Source organism: Rhinolophus sinicus, linkage group LG06 (genome assembly GCF_036562045.2).
Source record: "Rhinolophus sinicus isolate RSC01 linkage group LG06, ASM3656204v1, whole genome shotgun sequence".
Lineage (NCBI taxonomy): Eukaryota > Metazoa > Chordata > Mammalia > Chiroptera > Rhinolophidae > Rhinolophus > Rhinolophus sinicus.
Window position 1 is genome coordinate 11,976,130 of NC_133756.1, and position 8,827 is coordinate 11,984,956.

Here is an 8,827-nt window from a genome sequence, read left to right on the forward strand (position 1 = left end):
TGACATCCCAGCATTTTGCCTTCCCATGAACACTTCCTCTTCGTATCCCTCCATAGAGTAGATGCAGATGTCTCATCTGAAATAGCCTCCCAATTAGTCTCCATCTGTTTCCACTCCTGCCCCCTCCAAAGCAAAACAAAACACATTCGTAAATCAGAATATAGCAACTCTTTGATTAAATAAAATCCTCCAATGGTTTCCCATTATCTTGGAGATAAATACAGGCTCCTTACTATGACCGATCAGGTTCTGCAGGACCTAGCTCCTGCTTCTTTGTGGAATTCTACCACTCTCCCCCAACATCTCCGTGCTGCAACTGCAGGGCCTTCTTCCTGTTCCAGGAACACACCCCGGTCTCTCCTGCCTCAGGGTCTTTGCCCTGGCAGTTCCAGCCACCAAACCCTTTCTCCTTTACCCCTCACACACCCCGATACATACACACAAAGCTAGCTGCTTCAGAACAAATAGCACCTCCTTGGAAGTCTTCCCAAGCAAACCATCAAGTAAATGAAGAAGGAAGGAAGAAGGAAGTATGGAATAATAGAAAGAGCACAGAAATTACGGCAGTCAGAAAACCCTGGTTGTTGCTCCAGTTTTGCCCCTGCTTACCGATGGACAAGCCACTTCACCTCACCTGATCAGAGTCCTCGCCCCCACCATGATGTACGAGGCCCATGACGTTCATGTGTGCCATATACCAGAAGTCTTCACATTTTTTGCTTAAGTCCCCATAAGAATTTTTAAAACGCTACGACCCTCTCACACATTTTTAAGTTAATAACTAAAGTTATTTTTATCAAGTTAAAGTAGGTTCCAAGGGAGAATTTTCTGGCACAGTCTTTATTAGAGGCATGCTTTAGATACATTTTCACCCAAACCTTAGAGCTACAGATTTAACTTGTTCAATTTATGGAAAGTTTCTACATAAGAAACATCCAAACCTACAGAGAATTTTCATGAATTATTTGAGCTCAACTGACAACAATTGCCAGGAAGCAAAATCTCAATGGATTAAGAAAGTGTTCCAGAGAATGGCAGTTTTGCAGCTTATTTTATGCATTAGAGTCAAAGGAGGGGACCTAAGGAAGGTTTATGAAATCCACTGGTGGTAGATCAAAGGGATGGGAGAAAGCAAAGTGGGGAAATCTCTGGGATTGGATAGAAAGTAAAAGAGAGAGACACACACTTCTTTTACATTGGTGGGTACAGGATAGTTAATAGTTAACATTTATAGCACACATAGAGATGGTATTTGGGGAACAAGATAACAATGAGAAGTTCTGTGGTCTCATACTCAGGTGTGGTGGGCTGTACCCTACGGGGTATGGAAAAGGAGATTATTCTGACATTTCTAAGGTATGTTATCTTAGTTGCAAAAAGACAATCGATAGACTCACTTCAAGCAAAAATTGACCTTTGTCAAGGAAGCTACAGGCCTAGGATGTGACTCCCTGCCATGACCCGCTTTTAGTTAGGAATTTTTATGTTCAGACCATCTTATGTGGTTACTTTCGGTCTCTGAGTTTGTACAGACTGCCATGCTGGCTTCCCCTGAGCTTGTCAGATTTAGTATGTGTCTCCTTTTTCATCCACAAAATTGTCTACCATATAATTCAATTGTCAAAGCCAGTCCTCACTGTTAAACCCATCAGCCAAACCAGAATATTTCTGTCTGTAAGAAAATCCACCTTCATTTCTAAAAATTTCTATAAATGTATTCATTTTCATCCCCATGACAACTGGCTCAAGTCCCAATTCTAATTTTACAATACATAGATAAAGCGCTAAAGCATGTTTAAAGTAAAGTAGCATAATGGTTAATAGTATACATTATAAAGGAAAGGTACAAGAGATCAAATCCTGATTTGCCACTTAATAGCTGTGACTTTCAGCAACTTATTAAATAAACCTCTGGGTGCCTTGGGAACCTCATCTGTAAAAAGATGATAAGTATCTACTTTATAAATCTGATATGAGTATTAAAGTTGATTAATCTGTAACACCCTTTGAACAGTGTCAGGCACATAATTAGCATTAAACAAGTTTTTGTTTTGTTTCTTAATAAATACTGAGTCTGTAGTAAGGCACCACCCCTATAGTCTATTTTACCTAATTTCTCTCTGTTTGCTCTCTCAGAAACACAGCATTCTCCAATTATCCTTCTGGTTTTTATGTCCCCAAGCGACACACCATAGAAAGATTCAATGAGGGTCTAGTAAATCCAGAGAAGGTAAGCAATGAATTAGAGTTGAAAAGGAGAGCTTAAAAGAATCCAGACAAGCAGCTGGATTCAGGAAAGAGTACCTGTAGAACCTGACAATCTGGAAACTGACTCCCTTAGAGTTATCCATGTCCACGTCCCCCCTGTTCCAGGGCCACCGGCGTATTCGACACAAACTCCCTGGACACATTCAGAGCTAGGTAAAATTCCTAGTGCCCCATCTACAGCTCCATCTCTTTCTCTTTTACTTAAAAAAGCACAAGGGATTGCAAATTAGGAAGCAGCATATCCCTGAATTTGCTCCAAATTGTTCACATGTAAATCATTTGTAAATTTCAATACTTTTATTAGGAAGAATAGATTAGTTGTAACCCAGCATATACCTGAGGCCAAGCACCCATAGATCAGGACACAAGACAAGTCAGGAGGCTCTTCATGAACTATCATGAAGTCCTAAAAAGGAAGTCCTAAAAGGGAAGGTTCATTTCCTCAGACAGGTAGGGTCGCCATCAGGCCTGGAGACGTTGGTATCATCTCCTCCATGTATCAGCCACACTTCTGAAATACAAATCAGATGACGTCTTCCCTTTGCCAAATCCCTTCAATAGTCACCTAATGCCCTTGGTATAAAATCTAGGTTCCTTAACAAGGCACACATGGGCCTCATGACCTGAGTCGTGCCTATTTATCCACTCTCATTTCTTGCCATTCCTCCATATACAACCTACACTTCAGCCATACTGAGCCCCCAGAAATTCCAGCTCCCTCCCTCCACTAGGACTTTTCCTGAGCATTTCCCTCTACTAGACAATCTTCCCTTCCCAATTTGTTCTTTTGATGAAGTTCTAACACCCCCTTCAAGACTCTGTCTGTGGGCACAGAGCCAGGAGTGCAGTTTCCAGGCTCTCGCTCTCATGTGGAAAGGTGCTGGCTCAGGTAGTAAATGGCCATCAACAGTAATTGGATGGCCATCAGCTGTGGTTAGTTGGCCGTCAGCTATAACCAGTGAGCCATTGGCCATTAATATAACTGCCGTGCTTATGCTAGCAGCAAGTGGGGGCTAGCAAGAAGATGGTGGCTGAGCTAATAAAAGCAGATTGCAGTTAGCAAGTGAGGTTGGTTGGCAAAGAAGTGGATGGCAGGATGCGGATAGTGTGGCTCCTGCTTCCTGTGTCCCCAACCCAGCCACCAGCGAGAATATAGTGATATGATTCCCCTATCTATGGCTCCATGGGTGTTCCTTTTTGGCCTCACCATGTCCTGCATTCTTATGTGGGGAGCGGGACCAGAGACACCGCATGCCACCCCACACGACACTGTCCTAAACACCTCCTCTGCAAAGCCATATTGAGCATCTACCACGTGCCTGCCATTGTGCTAGGCACTGGATACAGTGGGAAACAAAGCAGACATGGTAGAATTAAATGCCCTCTTAGTTCCCTCAGCAACTCCTGCTCCTCTCTAGGATGCCATTGTCTTCTTTCTATTATCACCATCTCCTCCACAAGGCTGTGAACACCCTGAGAATAGGACTTCTGTTTTATTCATCTTCAAATCCCTATTACGGAGCCTATGGAATGCATCAGTAAATGTTTGCAAGACTCATCTACTCACAGGGGATTCATCAAACATTTCTGTATCAGGGATATTAAAGTTGCTGGTTATACAACTGTGAACCAACAGACACTGTCACTGCCCTCTTGGGACCAATAGAGCACTTGATTGAATGAATGATGTATGAATGAGTGAATGGGTTAACAACACAGGGAAGGAGTGTGCTCTTCTCACTTGGATGAAGCCGCCTAGAGCAGGGGACGTACAGGAAGTGAGAAGCTGATGTCTAGGAAGTTGGGAAATGATGTCCTTTTATTCTTTCTGATACAGAGAAACTTATTAGTCATGTGACCTTTGGCAAATCATTTAGCCTATTAGTATCTTCATTTCCTCATCTGTAAAATGGGGATAATATCACAACAGGGTTATGGTGAAATGAGATCATGCATTTAAAAGCAGAGTTGGTTTTAGGGACTAGCAGTTCCCCTCACTTGTTCAGTGTGAATGTGCAGATTTAGAAACACAGCAGGAGAGCTGGCTGGGGACAACACATCCCTCAAGTTCCAGGTTCCAGCCCTGGGCCAGAGTTCTTACCTCAAACCTCCAGGAGACACCTTCCTTATTGAGCCCCACCCCCAGCCCTTCTTCACCTCCTTCTCTTCATTGTTCTGTGTTTACAAGACTGCCTAAGTGCTGTCAAGGCCAGAAGTTGACTTACACAGCTTTACAAGCCTAATAGAGCGGGGGAGGTGGCAGTTAGGGAGGGACGTGGTAGGAAGGGGGCCAAAAAGAAAGGAAGAGCATGGATGCTCATTGAGGCTCCATATGTGCCAGCTGGGTGTGTGACATGCATTGTCTCATGTCATCTTCATAACAATATCATCTTACAGATAAGGAAACTGAGGCTCAGGAAGAGAACAGGAGAAGTGGGATATGAAATCAGGTGTCTCTGTAACGCCAAAAAAATTTTCCTCTATGCCACACTGACCACCAGCTGATAGATGATCATTAAATGTTTGTGAAATAAATTTCAGTTTTCTTATTCCCAGGAAGAGCAGAAATTCTGTGTATTCCCCCACCCCAGAGAATCCAGATACATGTTCAAACAATGATGAGTAAACAAATGAATAATAACAAATACATAAATGAATGAAATCCCTCAGATATCCCATACCAGGAAGGAGGAAACAAATAATCCTGGGGAGGCACTTTGCAGGAAGAAGCAGAGACTGTCCCCCCTGACTGCGGTCTCCAGTACCCTAGACAGGGCAGAGGGCGAGCACCACGGGAGGGCTAGGAACGTACTCAGTTGAAGAGAGGAAAAAACTGGGAGACAGGAGTTGGGGAGTTACTGGGGAGAATGTATTCAAGGGAGAGAAGACCAGGGCAGGGATGGGAAAGAGCATTACCTGGTCCTTCCATCATGTCCGTGCGGAAAAATCAAGAAACAGCCCCTTGACTCCTGGCCTAAGGTGTTGCCAACTTTAAAAAGAAAGTTGCAAGATCCCTAGAGGCCACTTCTGAAGGCTACTCCGGAAGGGAGGTTGCCATGGAAGCACTCTAACCAGCCCTGCGCCTCCCGCTGCCTCCACCTCTGCCCCCATGCTTCCTGCCACCAACTCTCTTCTCCCCAAGGAGGGACTCCCTCCACCCGCTCCCAGCTCCACAACTTACCTCCTTCCCTCGGTAGGCCAACGGGCGTCCCAGGCAGGACAGGCTGCTCCCAGGGTCCGGGCGTCCTCCGCCAAGGGGCTGCCTCTACTGCCCTGACTTTCTGCGCTGACAGGCACTCCTTGGCCCCTCCCCGAACTAAATTTGTCCGACAGGTTCCCAGCGGCTCTGCACTGGGGGAGGGAGCCTGAGGAAATCCTCTCCCAGCCCTGACCCCAGGCCTGGGCCGGGCCAGCCAGCTCCGCAGTCTCACTCCTGGGCTGGCCCTGGATGAATGAGTCCTCCCCCTCCGCCTGCCTGGGTCTGAGCCAGGGAGCCTGTGACAGCCTCTCTGCTCTTTCTCCGTGGCCATGGCATTGAACTCCATCCCTCCTCTGAGTCCTACCCTCCTGCTCTATGTCTGGGTCTTCTGCCTTCCGTTCTCAGCTCTGTGGGGAAAGACCCTGCATCTGGTTGTGCTCTGGAGGGAAGCCAGGCCTGGTACTGGGCACCAGGGTGGGTGACTTGATGATGCACAGCAGGAATTTAGTCACAAGCCCCTGGCTCTTTCCACCAAACTGGTTAGAACCTGGGCCCTGGTGAAATAGGTCTGCCAGTTTCTGATTATTCATTCAACGCAGTTTGAGAATGACTCGCCTGGGCTAGGCCCTGGGGGTGAAGAGGTAGATTAACAGGTCCTTGCCCTCGTGCTCTACTAGGAAGAGAAGAATGACATTCTTTGGTCGATGCTGGCTCAAGATTCAGGCAGCAGGGATCAGAGGGGCTTTCACCCCCTAGGGGAGGGTTCTGGAAAAGCTCCTAGAGGAGATGACGTACAAGGTGGGTTTTGAAAAATGAACAGGAGTTCTCCATAGTTGTTAGGGGAAAGAGCAGCACAGTCCCACTGGAGAGGCCAGGCAACTGGACAGACCCTGACAGGAACTACTACAAGTCAGAATCGAACAGGCTGTGTCAAGTCAGGTAGGGCTTCGTGCACCTTGCTAAAGGGCTTGAACTTTATCCTATAGGTACTAGGGAGTCACAGAAAAAGAGGTTTTTAACTAGGGAGACAGAATTTTGGATTGCATTTTAAATAGGTTGTTGGGGCATGCAGTGTAAAGAATGGTTTTGAGGGGACCAGATTGGAGGCAAGACCAGCCAGGCTGCTGCAAGAGTCAAGGTAATGGATAAAGTGGACTTCACCAGGGCCCAGGCAGGAGAGCAGAGAGGAAGGAAGAGTTTCAAAAGACGTTAAGAGAGTAGCACTGATGGGGCTTAATGAGTAAGGGAAGAGTTTTCCCCCTTGTCACCTAATTATCTCCCAAAGGCATCATCTCCAAATACGATCACACTGGAGGTTAGAGCTTCAAACATATGAATTGTGGGTGGGGGTGGGGACGCAATTCAGTCCATAGAACCAGATATACTGCCCACCATAGGGACTGAGCAGGAAGGCAAGACTCAGATGCCATAAAAGTAGATGAGAACCGGAGGGGACAGAGCAAGTAGGCTGAATGGGGTGGGGATGGGGTGTTGGGAGGTGCCCCAAAGCACTAGAGAGGGGCAGCTGAGGTGTTTTATAGGGAGCTTGTACCTGCGTATGAGGGAGGTACACCCCACCCCGATTTTCTAGCTAAAGTAGATGGCAAAGTCACCTGCTAGGAGATGGAGGGATCAAGGTTGGGTAGAAGATTGAAGGAAATGGTCAAATGTCTGAAAAAAAACAGCTAGGAAGAGAGGAGGAACATGAACAAAGTAGTATAGAGGTTCTCAGAAGGGTATCCAGAATCCAATCAGAACGGCACAGATTCACAATGAGAAGAGAGGGAGGGTCCCTCAGGAAGTGAGAAACTAAGGAAAGCAGGTCCTGTCCACAGTGATATGACAGTAAAGTCAATGCAAAATGGTTGAAACCCAAGGTGAATGCCACCAACACTATTCAGCCCCCAGGACTGGAGATTGAGCTTTCACATAAAATGGACAATGTCTAAAGAAAGTAGACTTGTTTTTGACCCCTGCTCAAAAGAGCTATGGGCAACCATGGAAGTGCAAACAGCATAGAAGACAAAAACATTGGCCGTTCTTGGTCACAGAACTGCAAGGAGGAGGACGGTTGTGCCAGATCTCCTCCAGTATCTAGTTCTCCCCACCACATAAAGCTGGATCTAGCATGTCTGAGGTATAAATGACCATTCCAACCCTCCAACCAACCTCCTTTGTTCTTATTTCATCCTCAGCAAGCTACTTCCCAATTACGATTTGGTTTCCTTAGCTGTGTAATTTCAGAAAATAAAGATGTCTGCCCATACTGAATACACGTAAGTTAGGGAGCTCTTAGTGAACAAAGCCTGTGTCTTATTTATCTCTGTGTCACCAGCACCCAGCACAGGGTGTGACATTGAGTTGAGGTTCAAAAAGGTATTTTTAAAACAGATCTGAGGAGGGCTGATATGAATTTTTTTTGTAAATTAATAAATTCTTATATAGGAGTTGTACATCAGTTGCATGTGAATTTTATTAACGTGAATCAGTACCTACAAATCACATCAGTTCCAAGAGCGTGACAAGCTCATGTTTCTAAGCTTGCAAACCTCAGAGTCTGACCTTGGACTCTGACTTCACCAAGATCATGCCCCTGTGGGGCCAGCAAATCAGTTTCCTTCGCAATGCTACCCAAACTAGCACCATCCCTCCCCACCTATCTATCATGAGGCCTAAAGGATCTTTTCTTATTTGGATGTTTCCATTTAAATTTCTACAAATGTTTGTGTGGCTTTTTTTCTCCAGCAACTCTTAGCTGCTCAGGCAAAGAACATAAAAGGAGGGTGGTAGGATTGATTCAGGTTTGGATGCTACAGAAAGGCAGCACCAGATATCCTTCCAGCTCACCACAACCTTATTTCTCTGAGAACAGCTCCTACTCACACCATCCCTCGGGACTTTGGCTGTCATATATGTCTTCTGTGACCAGCATTGGTCACAGTGATTTGACCAGAGCAGGACAACATTCGACTCAGGTAGGCCCAATTCGTTCCCCTTTCCTAAAAATTTGCAGTGGGGACAGGAAGACCGTACTCTGTCTCTACTTGTAGCTGAAACTAAAAGAAGTAAATCTGGGCGCTAAAGAGAGTTCCTTGTGTGGAGATGCAGCGTAAACTAACCTCTTCCATGGCACTCTGAGCTTACCACATTGTATGGGGGGAAACCCAGACTTTCCCTCCTCTGTGTTTCCTTCACTCTCCACACAGAATACTTCACTTCTGACACTTCTGGTTATCAAATGTGTGTGTAGGGAGGTTCGCCCATTAAACAGTTCTCTGCAATACTAGTTGGGTGTCCTACAATTTAACTTCATTCTGACACTATCTACCTGCAAATAGTGTCAGATCCCACATGTTAAGG

The 8,827-nt window shown here is 45.8% G+C and overlaps 1 protein-coding gene across 2 annotated transcripts in view; it reads right to left on the reverse strand.

The window, feature by feature from the left end:
- The window catches only part of RHBDL2 (rhomboid like 2), a 43,193-nt gene extending 37,500 nt beyond the window's left edge, over nucleotides 1-5,693 (reverse strand). The window contains exon 1 of one of the 2 annotated variants that reach the window (XM_019726583.2): nucleotides 5,450-5,693. The gene's annotated coding sequence lies outside the window, so the exon portion shown is untranslated. Of the gene's footprint in view, nucleotides 1-5,184; nucleotides 5,276-5,449 lie in introns of those variants that run through there. The other variant, XM_074334424.1, reaches the window with a different exon arrangement.
- Nucleotides 5,694-8,827: the final 3,134 nt, after the last annotated feature.